Source organism: Lissotriton helveticus, chromosome 5_1, assembly GCF_964261635.1.
Source record: "Lissotriton helveticus chromosome 5_1, aLisHel1.1, whole genome shotgun sequence".
Lineage (NCBI taxonomy): Eukaryota > Metazoa > Chordata > Amphibia > Caudata > Salamandridae > Lissotriton > Lissotriton helveticus.
The window spans coordinates 1,828,636,510-1,828,656,298 of NC_136065.1; the positions used below are offsets into that span (position 1 = coordinate 1,828,636,510).

The window sequence follows — 19,789 nt, forward strand, 5'->3', positions numbered from 1 at the left end:
TTAAGCCCGATTTCCACGGCGGTTGTTGCTCCAGCCTACAATCGACGGAGGGTTGACGAGGAACGACAGTGCGCCGTGGATGTGGGTCCCTGGCCCGGAGACCCGGTTTGCCACCACCGGTGTTGGGATTTACGCTTATGGCACCAGAGCCTGGATCGCGACCTTGGTAAGTCCTCGGTCTCCCTCCGCGACAGTCCGTCACAAAATTTTTCGATTCCCCCAGGGTAGGCCGGGCCTCGGGGGGACGCGAACATGGGCATTTCGGACCAAGCTTCGATGGGACGGACTGAGTCTGAACCGTCGATACGATCTGTATTGGCAACTATCGGGGCACTACATTCCCATGTGGTGTCCATTGTCTGGAAAATGATTGCGGTTGCACATGGACCTGGACAAGTGGGACCGGACCCTGCACCGTTTCATTATCCTGATCAGCTTATACCAACCACGGCGGTCCTTATAACGGCAGTGGGCCCTGTGCCACGAGAGGTGTCGGAGCTTCATGGCAATGTGATGGCCGATAAACGTGTACTCGACGTGCTTTATGGATTGCCAAGCCTACCATCATCACCTACTGAGTGTGGTGTAATTGTTGCTCCCCTTCCGGACACTCTTGATGGGAACTATCTATGAATCGATTCAGTGTTTTTTCCTTCTCCGACGTTTTCACCATCATCGCAGAGACAACGACATTGGGCGCTCACGTCAATGAGGGTCATCGTTGATGCCGATTCGTTCCCAGAGACTCTACAACTTTGCTTCGCCTCATACGGAACTTTACTGAACTGTTTTCACACTTCGACTATCCTGCGGAGACGAAAACTTGTCTGGAAGGGACTTGTACGACTGATCGGAAGGGTCAAGGATGAGACTGATTGTTGGGGTTTGGCACCATGGGTTTTCTTAAGTGGGATTCGCTACTATTGTATATACGGGAGGTAGGGTGGTGACTACTGTTTCCCCTGTTTAGTTTTACCTTTGCTTTTCATTGGAGTTGAGTGTTTATTACGGGGATTTTTGGTTCTAGTGGGGCAGGGGGGACCGGGGGCCCATACTGAGATGTCCTCCTCCAAGTTTTACTACATTTAGTACCTAGTTAGATGGGGCGACAGGCACACAGCTAGTTGGGGATAGGGCACAAGCCATATGCTGGGGTGCAGGGTGGGGGGAGGGGTGTTTGTTTTGTTAATATTTGTAGTTTTATGTTTGAAATCCTTCGAAATCCTAATATATAGGTGGTCTTGTTGAGTAGCGGATTCGCGTAATGGGATAGATGGGTTCTGGTGGAGATATTACTTACGTGAGGTAGACAATTGTTGCTTAATTTATCACTGTGTTCGGTATGTGGATGTAACATCGTAACCTTCTTATTGCTGCACCCTTCCCCCTCCCTTCTACTCTGGCCTGTTACTCAATGTTTATCCTGTTTTCCTGGGGAGGTGGGGGTGGTGGTAGAAGTTTAGTTTGACTATCCTGATTGTAGTGCGAACACATACCAGTTGTAACACGTGTACAGTCTTTATTGATGATTCTCCGTCTAAATCCCCTGTATGTATATTATTGATCCTTCATTCCCCGATGTAAGCCACCTGTTATTGTTTATCCTTTTTTATTTCTTCAATAAAAAGAATTATAAAAAAAAAAGAACACCATAGAGGCAATCTCCTCAATAAAAGAAACTGAGTTCTAAAAAATATAGAACAAATACTCATATTCAAAATGAACACCAATAGGTCACAATTGGCACAGGTTGGTCCTGTATAGAAATTGTTAACACAGGTTTGTGGTTGTGGAGATAGCTAAAAAGAAATGAGGATGCAAACAAGTGTGGTGCCTCATTATATCTATATTGGGAGTATCTGGGTTGGAATTCCAGCAATTATCTAAAGGGAGGGTAGTGTCTCTGTACTCTAGTCAAGGGTGAGTAGTATGGGTCCACCGGAGGAAAATGGTACCCAAGAGCAAAAGAAAATAGGACTCAAGGTTAAAGAGCCTATAAAAAGATGACATTTATATAACTAACGGAAGAATAATGATGGCATGCCATACACGTAGTAATAAAGACGAATATGTATAGGACCACAGATGCTGCCTTGTCATTGTGGCTGTCATGGGGGTGTATGATAAAGGGTGCCTCAATTCTCCAGTTCACACCAGAGAATATCATCGTTGAGGCCTGTTCTGTGTGTGGCTAAATGGAATATCCAATGTTGTTCCCTTTGAAAGAGGCTTTGTTTGTTCCTTTTATTATGTGATTCAAGGATGGTCCAGCACACATCATCCGGTGTGTGGTTGTGGGTGAGAAAATGGGTGCCCATTTTGCTGGTAGTTTGTTTGCATCGGATACCCCTCCGGTGTTCAGCAATTAGCCCTGAAATGGCTCTGCTCCTATTTAGCAGACAGACAACAGGCGGTCTTCCTCTCCCCATTTACCTCCAAGTCCAGGCCTATAAGCTATGGTGTCCCTCAGAGTTCATCACTAAGTCAATCCTTTGTTAACAAGTATTTGGCCCCGTTGGACTTAGCTTCACAAAGTTGGCGTATAAATATTGTCTCGTACGAAGATGATACCCAATTAATGATATCTTTCCTTCAGCTCAATGACAATGTAATTGGGGACTTTTAGGGCTGTCTTGCATCCATCAAGTGATGGATGTAAAACAACTGTATCCAACTTAACTCTGACAAAACAGAAATTCTGATGTTTGGGTCATGCTGCCCGCTGGACTCACTGCACCTCTGGTCCTCCGATGTAGGGCCTGCACCCTCCCTCTGCCTGGCTGTCAGGATTGTGGGGGTTATGATGGAACTTGCACTTTCCTTTAAACCCTATGTTATTTCCACGGCAGTCACCTCCTTTGGTCTGTTAAAATTCTTGAGGAAATTCCTAAAATACCTGCCCATTGTCACTCGCAAGGGTATTTTACACGTGATTATCATCTCCAGGTTAGACTACGCCAACATACTCTATCTTGGTGCCCCAAGATTCTACTGTCTCGCCTGCAGCGAGTACAAAATGCCACTGCCAGGCTCTTCCTGAATACCCCAAGCGTCAGTCCATCTGACTAGAGCTCAAAGCACTACACTGGCTACCGATCAACCCTAGGATAAAATGGAAGACACTTATGATCACGCATAGAGCACTCTACTGAAAGGGGCCCACTACATCCAAGACAAGCTTAAACACTACTCCCCTGTAAGGCCACTTCGCGCCGGCCAACCAAAACCTTCTGTGCATCCGCAGACTCGGCAAAGCCAATTAGGAGGAAGGTCATTCGCAGTTCCGGCTCCCGATCTCTGGAATGCTTGACCCAGTGCTTAATTTGTAAAAAAAAAGAAGTGCAGGTGCTGAAAATGTTGCCAAGGAGGCCACAGCTCGTTCCTTCCTCCGGTGAGGCCCACTTTCAACACTCACTGCCTCAGTCTCTATCTCCTAACATTGATCTGTTGTCTGTCCCCTAACTCTTTGCTCTAAGAGTCTATCCTCTCACCTCTCTAATTGTTTTTTCTATCATCTTTGTCACATCTGGTGTGTTACCTTATTCCCTGTATTTCTGATTTTCTCTCTATTCATTCTAGCCCTGCCCTCTTTAGTCTTCAATTTTATCCATGCTCTGTTCTCTCTCTCCTCGATCTTGGCTCTTTACTATTACTCTTCTAGCAGTGATTAGCTGTGTCTCCGTTTTATCATTTGTCTGCTTTTTTCCTCTGTCCTATCCTCTACATCCTAACATTCTATCTTCTCTCTTCTTAATGCTCTCTTTTTCACATCATGGCTGCTTTCTCTTTGTATCTGATTTGCTCTCTATTTCTTCTACTTAGCTCCGTCTTATCTCTCTCCTCTCCTGTTGTTTCTTTCTCCTTTTTACTCCTGCTCTCTCTCTCATATATAACACTGCTGCTGCTTGTGACCCCTGTTGTCAACCTTTACATGTCCCTGCTATTTTGAACTCTGCGTTTTCCTGTTGTCTTTCCTAAAGAAGAGGAAGATGACATGTGTTTTACTTTCTTACCTACACCGAGTGCAAAAACAAAATGTACACCAATTGAAAATGCTTTTTTTGCATATATTAATCAGTGCAGTATAACTGGGTTATTTGCAGAACAGGTAGCTGCGCCAGCACAGCAGGTGATGTCACTGCTAGTGCTGCCTGTAATTAGTAGGTCCAGGGATGGCGACGGCATCGGCATCCACTGCTCAGCTTGCTGTGACCCTGCCTGCTACAGCACAGGCTTTGTCCCCAGCCGTAATGCTGCCAATGCCGGTAAGTATGGCTGTGATGCCTACTGGACTCACGCACCCTCAGCAATTACCATGCTGGGGTGCAGCGCACAGATTCTACAGGTGACGCCATGGTGCACAAAAGTTGTGTTGGGCGGGCCACAGCCGCATTGAGCACGTTGAGGATAGTAGGAATGCAGGGCTGCAGGATATGCTACTCTGACTACACAGCAAGTGGTAAATCCACACTTGCTTTCGTTTATTCTTCCTCAAGAGCCCTCATTCTCAAGTTCCAAATGCGCTCTCCCAGCTTCCTTGCCTCAACTCCGTCATGAGCCAGCTCCCAGCTACAATAATCCAATGGGAGGCTTAGGCTCAGGCAGCAGGGTGCAGCAGACTCAGGGAATAGAATGCAAGACATAGTTTGTCGATGACTTCTTGGATTTGTGATCGGCATGATGACATCATCACTAACCTGGTGATACACAATCATGCCTGCCTGGACTGGCCTATGCTGGCTTGTCTATGAACATTTACCAGCCAGTCACCATGCAATATATGTTATTCTTTTTATTTTGAATTTGAACAATTAATATTGAGACCACCACCTGCAGGGTCAGAAATTGTAGCCCCGGCGCTGTGAAAGAAGTGCAGGTGCTGATCACCTGAAAGCCCCTGCTCAAATTAAGCACTGGCTTGACCGCCCTCCCTTCCTACCATTCCTAGCGAAGGCCTGTTCAAGGCACAGTTAAAGCCAGTCCTGTTTGGCGAGCTCTAACCCTCCCATCTGATCTGACTCACGCTGGCCCCAGGGCACTTCTTCTGAAGCAGCATTGGTGCTCTATAAATATGTATTCATTCAATATGCATTGCCAAACGACTCCGGGCTTTCTAGACGGTGCACGTTTGCATCCCATGTGCGTCTTTAATGGGTGGATTTCCTATTATTCCAGGGTGCCAGGGAGCGGCTTGAAGGGCAGTCAGTCATGTCAGATCCCTGCCGCAATAGGGCTATTGACTTGGCGCGGCCCAGTGGGCTTTTCGGAGGCATTTACCTTTCTGCAAATCTTCCCATCTCCCAATTTCCCTGTGGACCCGGCTGCTTCTGCAACTCAGTACTCCTGGATCACCTCGCCTTGAATTAAGTGTGCAAAAAGATTTTTTTTTAATTACTGAGCAGTTCCACTGAAATTTGTCCTTGTCAGCGCGAGCTTTCTCTCTCCTGCCCTCCCGCAGACTCTTCCAGACGTTAGCATAATGCATTAATAACAGTCTGGCGCTGGCAGATGCCGCGTCTCATGGGTAATGGATTGGGAAGGCCCGGGGCAGGCTCTGCCTCGCCGCCATTGTCTTTTCCCTGCCAGGCTCCTGGGTGTGAACGATGTCATCTGGGAATGCGGAGTGAGGGCTGGGCATGTATATTTATTGTATTTTTAATTGTAGAGTTGTATAATGGCCTGATTTTCAGGCTTGTGAATAATGTCCGTGGCTGGTAGCAATTTCAAGTGCGGTGGAAAAGAAACGCTCCCTAAATTTCAAAGATACACAAGATTCACTAGAAAGAGGAACGGTTACCAGGGAGCCAGCCATTCACAAACCTTTCTTCCGTGAGTAGGTGGAAATTCGGGACACATGATTTCAAATTCACAATTCCACTAATCTAAACCTGGTAGACAGTAGAAGGGTTTACTATGGAAGGGGAAACAGGTAAACACCTGCAAATCTACACACTTTTCGTAGATTTTTTAATCACAATCACAAAAAAGAGTGAATCTACATTTATCATGAGCTTAGAGTCTAGGAATGTGTTTTACAAAAAAAAAAAAAAAATCCGTGATTTGTTGCGTCCTACTCTTGGCGTCTTCCTGACTTGTGCATGAATTTTTCGACAAATCTCTCCCCCTAGGCCACCTCTGTAAACATGGCGATTCGTGTGGGAACTGTGGCATCTTCGATGTATATTTACACAAGCCTTATAAGAATAAAATGTACATTTAATGTAAATGTTTCCGAATGTCAACTCCAGGCAGCTAGATGTATGTGTAACATAAGGATGCAAATACCATTTGGCATTTTTCGATATTACCTCAGAGGTCACACCAAAACAAACAAGAGATCCCAGATTACTTTCTGTGAGAACGTATGGCTTACATAGACTGTGTGCTTAGTGGTTAGTGTACACCCACCTGCTTCCATAACTATGTACATAGTTGCTTGTCGGAGCAATATTGAAACTGTCACAATGTTTACCCGCCAGAACGTGGTCTGATACTTGCACACTAGTCGCACTGACCTTCAGCTGATGTTTATGGACTGTGTAATTGGCCGTCTTGATTGGTTCTGAAGTGGATTACTTAAAACATTAAAATAAAATATGTTGGTATCTATCTAAATAGCATATGTGTGCTAGTGGATTGATGTATCAGTACAGTTTCGATTTGTCTTTTGTTTTAAAAGTTTTCCAACCTCATTGCATTCACAGAGTTTGGTACATTTTTGAAAATCTTCAGTCCAGAAGAGGGAATGGGCTACGTCTCTGCCTTACACACCCTTAACGTGAGAGTTTACGTTTTGAGCTGAAACTGCATGCTTATGATTGGGCAGCTGAGCCACGGGTGGTTAGATGCCAGTGACCACTCAACATGCTCTGGAAAGGCCTTCCCATCTTTTGGATTTTCTGGTATGCTCTGGCTGTAGACAGTTTTGAATGTGAGTTGCTGAAGGGCTAAGAACTTACTCGAATGTGCTTTACCAGACAAATTGGAACTTTCTTGAGTGTGCATTACAGGCCCGGCTCCAGGAATTTTTATTTGGGTGGGCCAAGGGTGCAGTTGGGTGGGCCACTGCGGGCTCGATTTGTCGCATATATGTCTGGCCAGGCCTGCTTCAGGGCCCTCCATTATCACTTTTTAGTTTTACAAGGCCCAGTAAGACACACTTTTCCAAATCTATTTCTAAATATTATCACTCTCAAAAACAGTTTTTTTTCCATGTAATGTTCCTTTAATGGGAAGAGGAGGTTTCTGCGGTGGGAGTATCAGGCAAGTGACACTTCTCGGGCTCGCTCTGTGCGAGCCTTCAGGGAGAATCCTTCTTCATTACTACCTCCACCTGACCCCGGACTCTGCAACGCACTCCCTTACAGGCTTGATTATCCACTACTCCTCTCCAGTGCACCTTATCTCACAGCTGACCTTGAACCCCAGCCCCATATCAGGCACCATTGGGCTCCACTTTCATTTTTCCCGGTAAAAACATTAGTAAAATCACCTTCAAACTTAAAACATTGAATATAGCAGTAAATATAATTAGCATGCACTTTAAAGTATGTTCCACTGTAGCCCTTATGACCTGACTGCTAATTAAATAAACAAAAACAGAAAGTCCATGACAGGGCCGGCTTTAGGGCTGATGCGAAAGTCTTTTTTGGTGCCATACCAATTACCTCTTTCTCCGTAAATACCTTTACTACCACCTTCCAACAGTGCCCCTCATCCCTCCATGGTCCCCCCTATTGACCTCCTCCTCGGATTCCCTCACTGCCACAGGTGCCCTCATCTTCCCATAGCCCCTCCCCCTCATGACCTCCTCCTCGGATTCCCTCACTGCCACCCTCGACCAGTGCCCCTCATTTCTCTGTAGCCCCTTTCACTCATGACCTCCCCCTCAGACTCCCTCACTGCCACCATCCACCAGTGCCCCTCATCTCTCTGAAGCCCCTCCCCCTCATGACTTGCTCCTCAGACTCCCTCACTACCACCCTCCACCAGTGCCCTTCATCTCTCCCTAGCTCCACCTCCACCCCATGACCTCTTCCTCGGATTCCCTCTCCCTCTCCATAGCCCCTCCCACTACCTCCTCCTCGGATTCCACACTGCCACCCTCCACCAGCGCCCCTCATCTCTCCGTAGCCCCTCCATTGACCTCCTTCTCAAACTCCCTCACTACCACCCTCCTCCAGTGCCCCTCGTCTCTCCATAGCCCCTCCCCCTCATGACCTCCTCCTCAGACTCCTTCACTACCACCCTCCTCCAGCGCCACTCATCTCTCTGTAGCCCCTCCCTCAAATGCATTTCATTGGTTGTATAGCGCTACTCATATTAGTTTAGGGTGTCACAGTACTTTACATAACACACACATTATACAGAGACAATCAATCTTGCAGGTATGTAAATCAGTCTGCAGGGAATTTCACATAAGCCATTGAGCATTACAAGGTGTAGGAATCACATGTCATCCATACTGGTGGGCAGTATATTTTAAGAGGGTTTGGTCTGGGGAAACACAACCTTAGGACTTAAAGAGTATTCCATGGGGGTCAGCTTTACTGATAAAAATGTATATCTGCCCAAAAATACTAATTTTAGCAACATTAGAATAATGAAAGACTGAGGAAGTTCTAACTATATCACAAAACAAAAAAAAGCAAAGTTCTAACTCTACCATTCATGTTTGTATGCAGCTCTTTGGTGACAGTTCATTGGTCACTGTCCAATTTATTTATGCATTTTTATATAGCGCAGACTTTACCCGAAGGTGTCAGAGCGCTTCACAATAGGAACAGAACTGATACATGAGAACATTACAAGTGAACAAATTACAAAAGCAAACGTTACATTACATGAGGCAAAAGTGACAATCGTGAGCAAACAAAATACAAGAGGTAGCAAACGGTGCATTACAGGAGGAAAAAGTGTCATGTGTGCAGGTTACAAAAGCGTACAAAGTACAAGTAGAGGTATAATACTGCAATAAATGGAGGACACTCAAACACAAGAACAAACGTTACGTATGCAATGGTGGCACTTGTGCAAGTATCGAAAGCAAACAAAATGTAAGAGGTAGCAAACAGTGTGTTACAAGAGAAAAGTGACGTGTGCATGTTACAAAAGAGTACCAAACACAGGTAAAAGGGTAATACTGCAATAAATGGCAGACTCTCAAACGACAAGAACACACTGGGAAGGCACTTCCATAGTCATGGAGAATAGAAATTTTCTATACTAAAAGGTCTTCCTTCAGATAATAGGGAGGGCATGAATTAACTTTGAAAGTGTCTTTGAAGGAGGAGAACTTTGAGGTCAGTTTTGAAGGCCTGGGAGGAGGTGGTGGTCCGGAGCTGAGGTGGAAGTGAGTTCCAGATTCTCACTGCGTTGCCTGAAAAGGATTGGGCCATCGATCGTATCCTGTGTTAATCTAATCTAATCCTACGTTAGGATTGCAACTTCTGACCGGCAAGTAACACTGTGACAAAGGCAGTAACCCACTGAGCTTCCACATAAAATACAGTTCATCTGCATTTAAAAACTACTATTAGACAAACAATAGCTCTCCAGCAGGATCATTAATCACCAGGGTTTTATGGGCATTTTGTATTGTCTTATTGTTGCTCTGCATCAGCCATGAAAATGATAAAAACTGTTCAAATGAAGCACACACGAAGTATGTGTCCTACTGGGCCTGTGCAGATTTAAAAAAGAAAAACAAATAGTAACATATTTTCTTACCTACTCCCTAAAACAAAGAGGCATATTACCAACAACTAGCGATAATGGAGGAGGAGCTTTGCGCGTATCCAAGATGGACGCGTGAGCGCAGGGCTCCTGAGACCCTTTCTGCCTCCCGCATCTATCCTGTAAACAATCCTGATTTGGACGACGGGTACTTATCGCTGATGCCCTGCTGATGTACACACTTTTCCCGAAAATCGAATTGGCCGCCGGGAACCGGACTTACTGCACTTTGAACTTTGCGGCCTATACCGAAGACCATCCGGGGGCTTGAGTCCCCGAGGTACCCAGGTGGCAATTGAACAACAACGGCTGGTGCGACACGTCCGCTGCCCCTGTGGTACTTTCGGTTTCGCTTTTGGTCATTGCAGACGGCGACTTGCTGCAGATCGGCGCGTCTGCCCTTCTTCTCCTGCCAACCCTAAGCTGGTTTTGGATCCTTGCCCTCTCGCCTCTACAGGATTGCCACGACGGTAATCATTCTGACCAGATCCCAAAGGTTCTGTCAGAGCTCGTCGCCCATCATGGCGGGCAGGGCGGATGTCGAGAAGCGTTCCACCAGAGGCCCATCCCGAGGAGGGGATGCCCAATCCCAGACTATTGATCGCTTTACTCGCCCGAAGGGATCCCCAGGCGGATCGAGTAAGGTCCTCGAGGAAACTAGTGACGGTACTCCTGAAACTGAGGAGCCAACTTTGAAGGATGTTATGGGCACCATTGCAAGTGTCGGACTACTATGGGTCAGCAGTATGAAACCCTGGCAGCTAAGATAGACACGGTGGCGATCGAAGTCAATCTCATCAGGGCGGACTTGGGGAAAACCAATGAGCGGGTCAAGTCCCTTGATATCAAGACTGCGAGCCTGACCACGGATGTCTCGGATCTCCAGACCGAAGTCCGCAATCTCCGGACGTCCAATGACCTGTTTGCCCGTCGGCTGGATGATTTTGAGAGCCGGGGCAGACGCAACAACGTCCGCATCGTGGGTGTTCCGGAGAACTCTGCAGACTTGCCTACAGACGTCCTGGTGGAGGATCTTGTCTTGAACCACCTGGCACCAAAGGGCCTCAGTAAACTTTTCGCGGTGGAGCGGGCTCATAGAGTCCCTGGTGGGAAGCCTAAGCTGGGAGCCACTCCGAGGCCCATAATAGCCAGGATTTTTAATTTCCGGGACAGGGACGCTATCCTGCAAGCCTCACGTACCAATGGTCCCACCAAATTTGAGAACGTGTTGATCAGTTTTTACCCGGACTTTACACAGGCGGTGCAGAAACAACGTATGGGCTTTACGGGGGTGAAAAGGCGACTCAGGGACATGGGACTGAAATACACCATGCTTTTCCCGGCCCGCCTGAGGATTGAACATGGAGAACGTGCGCTCTTTTTTGACCGCCCCGAGGTGGCCAGTGACTGGTTAGACACTTTGTCGACGCGCCATACCAGCCCGGAGAGTTCGAGGGGCGCCGAAGGCGGCTTGGAAGAACAGGAGTAGTGAGTCTACGCCGGCGAGCCTGACTTTCTGGCAGTGGCTCTGTGACTGTTATGTTTATACAGTATGGATACCCGGGGGTGGGGGGATTCGGGACTCTTCCTCCTCTGGGGACTCTTTCTCTCTTCTTGTAGGTTAATTTAATGGGGCGACAGGCACACTGCAAGTTGGGGTGGCTTTTTGGTCTACCGCAGGGGTGCAGGGTGGGGGTGTGTGCTTTGAGGGTTCTTTGGGGGTGGTGGGGCTTATTTTCTTTCTTGTTTGTATCGAGGCTGCGCTTTGTTCCATATTTGCTGCTATGTGCCTGTTTCGTGGCGGGGGGGCAGAATGTTCACTTCTGGGATGGGGGGTAGGGGGCTGAGGGTATTGAGCTGGAACGTCAACGGTCTTGGTGATAGGATAAAACGGGGGATAGTACTGCAATATTTGAAGCGATGCTCCCCAGATATAGTTTTACTCCAAGAGACACATTTAGTGGGAAATACGTGCCAAGCACTGAATAGACGGGGTTACCGGTTGGTGGCCCATTCCGGATTTACCACTGGGTCGAGGGGGGCGGGCATCCTGGTCAGGAACTCCCTCCCCTGGAGATAGATGGCACGGTGCTGGATGATAGAGGCCGCTATGCGGCTATTACGGGTAGGTGGGAGGGGAAGACGATCTCCATATTGTCTGTGTATGTTCCGCCTGGTCTACAGTCCACCACATTCACTGATTTGGGTAGGGTGGTTCTGGGGTTTCCTGACGGCCTATTGGTAGTGGGTGGCGATTTTAATTCCGTTGTTAATGAGGAGGAAGATCGTAGCCCCCCCAGACTCCTTTCCGCATCGCAGCTATGGCTGGGAAAAATTTTGGACATGTTGGGCCTGGCGGATTGTTGGAGGCAAATGCACCCTGGACAGCTCCAGTACACCTTTTACTCGGGAGCTCATGGGAGTCTCTCGAGACTCGATTATATCCTTGTACCGGCGGTGCAGATGGTTTCTGTAAGGGAAATCAAGCATTTAGCTAGGGGGGTCTCCGACCACTCCCCGCTCTGGCTCACTATTGATGTACAGCTGGGGGCCGGGGGTCGGATTGCCCCGATCAATCCATGGCACTTTCATAACCCCAAAATTAGATCAGAGGTGGTTAAGTGTATGGACTTCTATTTTGCTGAGAATGAGGGGTCGGTGTCCTCCCCGGTCTCCTTGTGGGAGGCTTATAAAACTGTGATTCGTGGTCAGACTCTGTTCTTGATTGCTAGCGAGAGGAGGCGCAAAAATGAGGAAGTGGTGGGCTTGGAAAATGAAATTACTGGGTTGGAGGAACAGTTGGAGGCTGGGGCTACACCTGAGGGACTACACTTTTTGGCTCTTAAACAGTCTGAATATAGGGCTCTGGTGACTGACGCGGCCAAGGCAATGAATCGTGAGCAACAGGGGCGTTTGTATGATGTGGGTGATAAAGCGGGTAAGTTGATTGCTTGGCTAGACAAACGAGATAGATTGAATTGGGTGGTGCCTGTTGTTGAGAAAATGGACGGAACGCAAGTGGTGGACCCGGTTGAGATAGTCGAGGTTTTTGCCCAGCATTTTCGGAACGTTTACGCGCCGGTCTCGGATAGACCGGAGGAAGACTCGCACTGTTGCTTCAGGATGTCGCGTTGCCTAGCCTGTCAGAATCGGACAGGGAGCTTATGGAGGCGGAATTTTCCACCGATGAAGTTGCGCTCGCCATCCGCTCACTTCGCTCGGGGAAGGCCTCCGGTCTGAACGGTATACCTGTCGAGCTGTACAAGCTATGCCCTGACAAAATGGCGCCATATCTTTGTCGGATGTTCTCTGCATCGCAAGACCTTGGATCCCTTCCCCGGGATCAGAGACTGGCGTCCATTGCGGTCATCCATAAAGATGGCAAACCCTGCGAACACTGTTCATCGTATCGGCCGATATCGCTTTTGAAGGCGGAACCCAAGATCCTGGCGAAGCTTTTGGCGAACCGGATGATTACGGTGCTCAGTGACTTGATACACCCGGACCAGTCTGGTTTTATCCCCCATCGGAACACCGCGCTCAATCTTCGCTGTCTTCATGGTGTCTTGGCGAGGGCGGGGTCTCTTAATGAGCCGGCCATCTTGGTTTCTCTTGATGCCTCGATGGCCTTCGACATGGTGGAATGGCCATATCTGTGGGCTGCTCTTGCTAAGTTTGGTTTTGACCCTAAGTTCATTGAGTGGGTCAGGCTTCTGTATGAGCAACCGCTGGCTCAGGTGGTGGTCAACGGCAGGGCCTCGGAACCCTTTGCTCTCGGACGCGGCACGAGGCAGGGGTGCCCTTTGTCGCCGCTCCTATTTGCGCTTGCCCTTGAACCCCTTGCTGCGTGGCTCCGCTGGGAACCCTCGCTCAAGGGCATTCGATGGTCCCCTGACTTCGAGGATCGTATATCGCTATATGCCGACGACATATTGTTGTACCTGACCTCTCCCCGTAAGTCACTGGGAGTCCTCTTCGACGTCTTGAGTTCCTTCGGGAGGAACTCCGGTTTAGTTATCAACTGGGCTAAGTCCTGTATCTACCCGCTCACTGGAGAATCACCTTCTCTGCCCCGCGTTTGCCCGATACCGGTTTCTAGAGGTGGCTTTAAATACTTGGGGATCTACATTTCATTGGACCCCGCGGTACGCTATAAGCGGAATTTATTACCTCCGCTTGCCCGGCTTAGGTCGGATGTTGAGGCGTGGTGTGGCTTGCCTTTGTCCCCCTTGGGAAGAGCAGCCCTGTTCAAGATGATGTCTCTTCCCTGTTTCCTGTACGCCGTCCAAAACACGCTTGATCTGGTGCCGGCTAGCTATTTTCATGAAATTGAGGGTCTCCAGAGGAAACTGGTATGGGGCGGGCGACCCCGCATTGCATTGGCAAAGTTGACTTTGCCCTGGTACGACGGTGGTATAGCGTTGCCTGATATTAAAAGATACTACTGGGCATCTCAATTGAGCGCTGTTAACCATGCTATGTACGGTCCTGTTCCGAATCCCGCATTCGAGATGGATAGGTGGCAACTGCCTGGGGGCGACTATAATAGAGCGCTCTACTCTAGAGCCGCCAGGAAGAACCTGACGGGTCCCACTGGGGTGGCGGTGCGAGTGTGGGGTAGTGCAACTACGGCTACGGGGTGGACGGATAGTCTGACTAGAGCGACCCCCCTATATGCTGCGGAGAGACTGGGTGGTCTATGGACATCGAAGGGATTCGATAGATGGGACCTTATTGGTATCAGCAAAGTGGGCGACTTTTGGGCCAAAAATAGAGTTAAGACTTTTGATGAACTGAAGCAGGAGTACAAGTTGAGTGATAAGGAATATTTCCGGTATCTCCAAGTCCGTCACGCACTTGAATCGGTTTTCCCAGCTGGATCTACGATCCCGGAGTCTTCTCCCCTGGAGGACAGAGTGCTGGACGGACACGTCCCTGACAGCACTATCTCTCTTATCTATAAAAAACTCATCAATGACCGATCGGACCTCCTTATACAGCTTCGGGGTGCATGGACTGGCGATGGACTGGAATTGGACGATGAAGACTGGCAGGGTGCGACATCCTCTCCTAAAGAGGTCTCGATTCCGGCGCGTCTCCGACTGGTACAGCTGAAGATTCTGCACCGAGTCTATGTCACGGGTCCACGATTGATGCATATGGGTTATTCTGCGGATGGGCTGTGTAGGCGTGGCTGTGGTATGCTTGCTACCTTCCTCCACATTATATGGGAATGTCCGGAGGTAGTGGTTTTTTGGACTCGAATGCATGCGGTGATGGGTGAGGTGACGGGCGTTGGGTTATTGCCTGAGGCCAGACGCTGTTTGTTGAACGTCTGGGAGCCGAATGACTGCACTGTTGCTCAGACTCAGTGGGTCACGCTGGGCAACATGGTTGCGAAAAGAGACATTGCTCAATTGTGGGGATCTCAGAGGGCACCATCAGTCCTCACCTGGAAAGAAAACATGGACTGGTGCATGTTTAGAGAAAAAATTGTGTATGTTTCCCGTGGTAGGCCCAAGAAATGGGGTAGGATATGGGGTCAATGGAATTCATACCGAGGAGAGATATGCGCTCCCCCCCTTACTGAAGCTCTCGACACTCCTCAATCTCCTTGACTGTGCGTTTCGGTTTCCCAGTTTCCCGTTGTGTGTGATGTGTTGCTTGCTCTCTGCCCCCCCCTTTTCTCCCAGGGTCTCTCCTTCTTCAGAGCACTGCTCATTGTTCGCCTTCTCCCCCTGCCATATGAGACAGTCATTACATTGCAAGGTACCGCCTCGACTTTTTTATGTCTAAGTTTTTGTTGTTTATCTTGTATAAAATGTGAAACCTTTTATTTATCCTCTTATTGCCACGAGCTCGGGATATTATCATGCTTTTTCGCTGCCGGGCCCTCGGTTGTCGGCTGATGAGCTGTGTCTTATTGTGATACTGTTGTTGCGTATAACTGGCCGGCCCTGGTGGTTGTAGGCCTGTAACTGTATTCCTTTTCTTACAAATAAAGGTTTTTTAAAAAAAATAAAAAAATAAAAATAAAGTGTGCTCGCTTCGGCAGCATATATACTAAAATTGGAACAATACAGAGAAGATTAGCATGGCCCCTGCGCAAGGATGACACGCAAATTCGTGAAGCGTTCCATATTTTAAACAGTTTTTAGGAGAGAAATCTTCTTTGTTTTCAAGATTAATTAAAATAATAAAGCAGGTTCCAGTCCTGAAAAAAAACAACAAAAAAAAACAACTAGCGATAATTATCGCTATGCTGGCTTAGCGGCAATATTTTTATCGCCGAGCTGCGGCGATTTTTATCGCTTAGGAACCTTGCTATTATCAAGGTTTATCTCCTAAGCGATAAAAATCGGCCGAAATGCATGAATATCGCTGAAAAGTCAGCGATATTCATGCATTACCGAGCTAATGCTCTTAGCCATGTTATCCACCTACCATTGGATAACATGGCTAAGATCTGCTCAGGGGCAGGTGTTAGCTTTTGGAGATATTCGCGCTTAGCACAAATATCTCCAAAAGTTGGTAATAGGAGATAGCGATGTTAGCGACTGTTTCCAGTCGCTAACATCTTGGCACGCCCACTTTGCATGTCATTAGTGATAAATTTCACTGACATGCAAAGCGGGGCCCAAGATGGTCGCTATCTCCTACTAGCTGTCGCTAACTGGTGTTAGCGACAGCTAGGTAATAGGGAGATCATTTTATCTCCGCTGTCTTGGCTTTATAAAGCCAAAAAAGCAGAGATAAACCCCCTTGATAATATGCCCCAAAGTTTGTGTCACAGCCTGATCTGATAAGCAGCTGTAGGGGTCAGGAAAGGTGAATAGGAATAAACAAACTTATTTTCTCCTGCACTGCATAGAAAATGAAATATCCACACAGCAGAACAGTAGGCAAAGGATTTGTAGCCTTTCGCCATGTGGAGATACAAACTAAACAAAGCCTCCATAACATATTAATGGTCTTTTAAAGACCTGTGAAGTACTCGGGTGTGGTGATAATCTCAAAAACTGTCTGTGTGTGCGTGTGCTAGTGCCTGGGAAGCTGTTTCAGCCCGGGCGCACACACCCACAGACAGCCCTTTAAGCCCAATGCCGTTGCGCGCCTGCCTTCAAGCCCTCACTGTGAGGGCCAAGGCTCCTGTTTTGGTGGGCCAGGCTCATGTTTGGATGGCCTGGCCCATTCGCTAGAACCGGGCCTGGTGCATTACCATATGGCCAGGGACTGCCGTAGGACTCCCCCCCCCATCCGTTAACAAACATTATTAACCAGGACATGAGAGGGATTTCTTTAGAGGCGGGGGTGGTACAACGCCCCGGCCGTATTTATTAAATTATACAAATAAATCAAAAATTGAAATAAACAATATTTACACAATTACGCAGAAAACGTTCCATGACATTCGATTACAATTGATATATAGAGATATCAGATGGCTAACCTTAACATACTTCTAGTACAAGGTATTTTCTATCCGAATCTAACATATCAATCACATTATACAATATTTCTTTTCTGCGTATCCTATCTGGGCCTTACTGGTGTCAGATCCTTATCACTAAAACCACGCCCTTCCGTTGAAGTGCGCATGCGCAGAGGGCCCGCCTACCGTGAGGGTACTTCTGCCCCCCGGTTACCCCCGTTCGCCCTATTAACTCCATTAAAGGGGGCCCTTGCATCTTTGCGCCGTTTACTGGCGTCATTGTGCACGTGCGGGGTGGCCAACCAGCCTAGAGACAGCATGACTCTCCCCTCCTCCGCACCCATGTAGCCAACAGGCTGTAACTGCCCCTGGAGTTCTAGGAGAGACCACTTGTCCCTCCCTTTGGGGGACCCCATTCAAGAATGGCGGCGCCGCCAAAGGACCTTAAATTAACTGTTCACCAATCACGACCTTACCGCCTGACCAAGGAATAGCAATAAATACGACGATTGATGACCTGTAAACGGGATAAAGTTCTAAGGAACAAAAATGTATTAGTCAGACACTCTTGTCATCCATAAAAATCTGTAACTAAACTGTAAAAACCCTCATAACCCACAATACCAATCATCTGCTTCAGGGGATGGTGGGTGGGAAAAAGAATTACAGCCTCTTAGAGGCTGGAGGGGCAGGTCGTGGCGCGCGGAGTCAGAGTGGCAGACTCCCGCGCTCCACTACCTTTTAACCCCTCCTCAGCCAGGCCGGATCTAACCGGCCTGGCCTTTGTTCCATAGTGACCCGGAAGTGAATCAATCACTTCCGGGTCACTCCGGGATCCGGGGTCCAATCTACGTAGAGGCGCCACCACCGCGTCATGGTGACGCGATGGGGGGCGCGCCCCAACCACTAGAGAGGGTAGCGGGTGGGGGCCGGTGCGCCCCGCCATAACAGCGGCGGGGTTGATGTCAGCCCGCCTTTCCCCATGGCCAGAGACTGCCGGAGGACCCCCCCTTCTGTTAACAAACATTATTAAACAGGACATGAGAGGGATTTCTTTGGAGGCGGGGGGTCGTACAACCTCCCGGCTGTATTTATTAAAACATAAATAAACAATAACATACAATATTTACACAATTACGCAGAAAACGTTCCATGACATTCGATTACAATTTATATATACAGATATCAGATGGCTAACCTTAACATACTTCTAGTACAAGTTATTTCCTATCCGAATCTAACATATCAATCACATTATACAATATTTCTTTTCTGCGTATCTTATTTGGGCCTACGGCAAGGTCACTTACTGGTGCCAGATCCTTATCACTAAAACCACGCCCTTCTGTCGGAGTGCGCATGCGCAGAGGGCCTGTTTACCGTGAGGGTACTTCTCCCGCCAGTTACCCCCGTACGCCCTATTAACCACGCCCTTCCATCGGAGTGCGCATGCGCAGAGGGCCCGCTTACCGTGAGGGTACTTCCACCCCCTGGTTACCCCCGTATGCCCTATTAACTCCATTAAAGGGGGCCCTTGCATCTCTGCGCCGTTTACTGGCGTCATAGTGCACGTGAGGGGTGGCCAACCATCCTAGAGAAAGCATGACTCTCCCCTCCCCCGCACCCATGTAGCCAACAGGCTGTAACTGCCCCTGGAGTTCTAGGAGAGACCACTTGTCCCTCCCTTTGAGCGACCCCATTCAAGAATGGTGCCGCCAGCTAATGACCTTCAATTAACTGTTCATCAATCAATACCTTGCCGCAACAGGCCAGCATAGTTGACCGACTATCTGGCCCCCCTACCCTCCTACACTGAAAGGTCATGCCCTGTCCTTAAAATTCACAAAACTAGCCAACTCACTGCAAGGTCATGCCCTGTGCCTATACACCACTAACTAGGCAAGAAGATTCTCTGCGACGGTTTCATCCCCTGGTGTGGACAGATGGGCACTGTCTTTTAAGAAGCATGACTCCCCCCAAATGCACCCCTGAGCTATAGTCTGTACGTGTCAAGCCCTAGCTAGCCTCACAAGTTTGTTACTAGTTATGTCCTAGTTATGTCCTATTCACCAACACCAGCACTTTGATGCAATGTCCCCCTAACAGAGCAACATTTGCAAGTGGCAATTGCTTAGGTTTTTGGAGTCCCTGGTACTAACCATCATCCTACTAAAAGGGGACGCCTGACTGGCTCAATGGCTTGTGGGATTGTCGCTGGCGGATTAGAAGTCATCCCAGTGTTCAAATTACTGTGGGTGTATTTATCACCTATATTGTAATGGGTCGAAAAGCAAATTTCTTGCCATATCGGGCTATTCTCATTGCCAAATCCTTTTAAAATAAATGCATCTAAACCCAAACAATATATCCTAATTCTTGGTCCCTAATCAAGGCCAAATTCACACATGATGTGTTACCTTGTGCGTGCAAAACATGGGGGCCTTCTTGTCCCCAGTGTAAGTCATACAGCCTATGTATTTGGTTGCCCAGCATCACCTGTGCTCTAGGTCTCTGATCTGACCCGATAAATGACATCTGAGAAGGTGCAATGACGAATGCAATTCCACAATTCCCTGAAAATGTGCCAAAAAAATGAGGGCCGTACTCAGTTGAGGAATGGAC

General features: G+C 48.1%; 1 non-coding gene across 1 annotated transcript; it reads left to right on the plus strand.

Annotated features, from left to right (window-relative positions):
• Positions 1–15,774: 15,774 nt before the first annotated feature.
• On the plus strand, positions 15,775–15,881 carry LOC144756891 (U6 spliceosomal RNA). Its single transcript, XR_013595379.1, has one exon. It is a non-coding gene; the product is annotated as a U6 spliceosomal RNA (small nuclear RNA).
• The last annotated feature ends 3,908 nt before the right edge of the window (positions 15,882–19,789 follow it).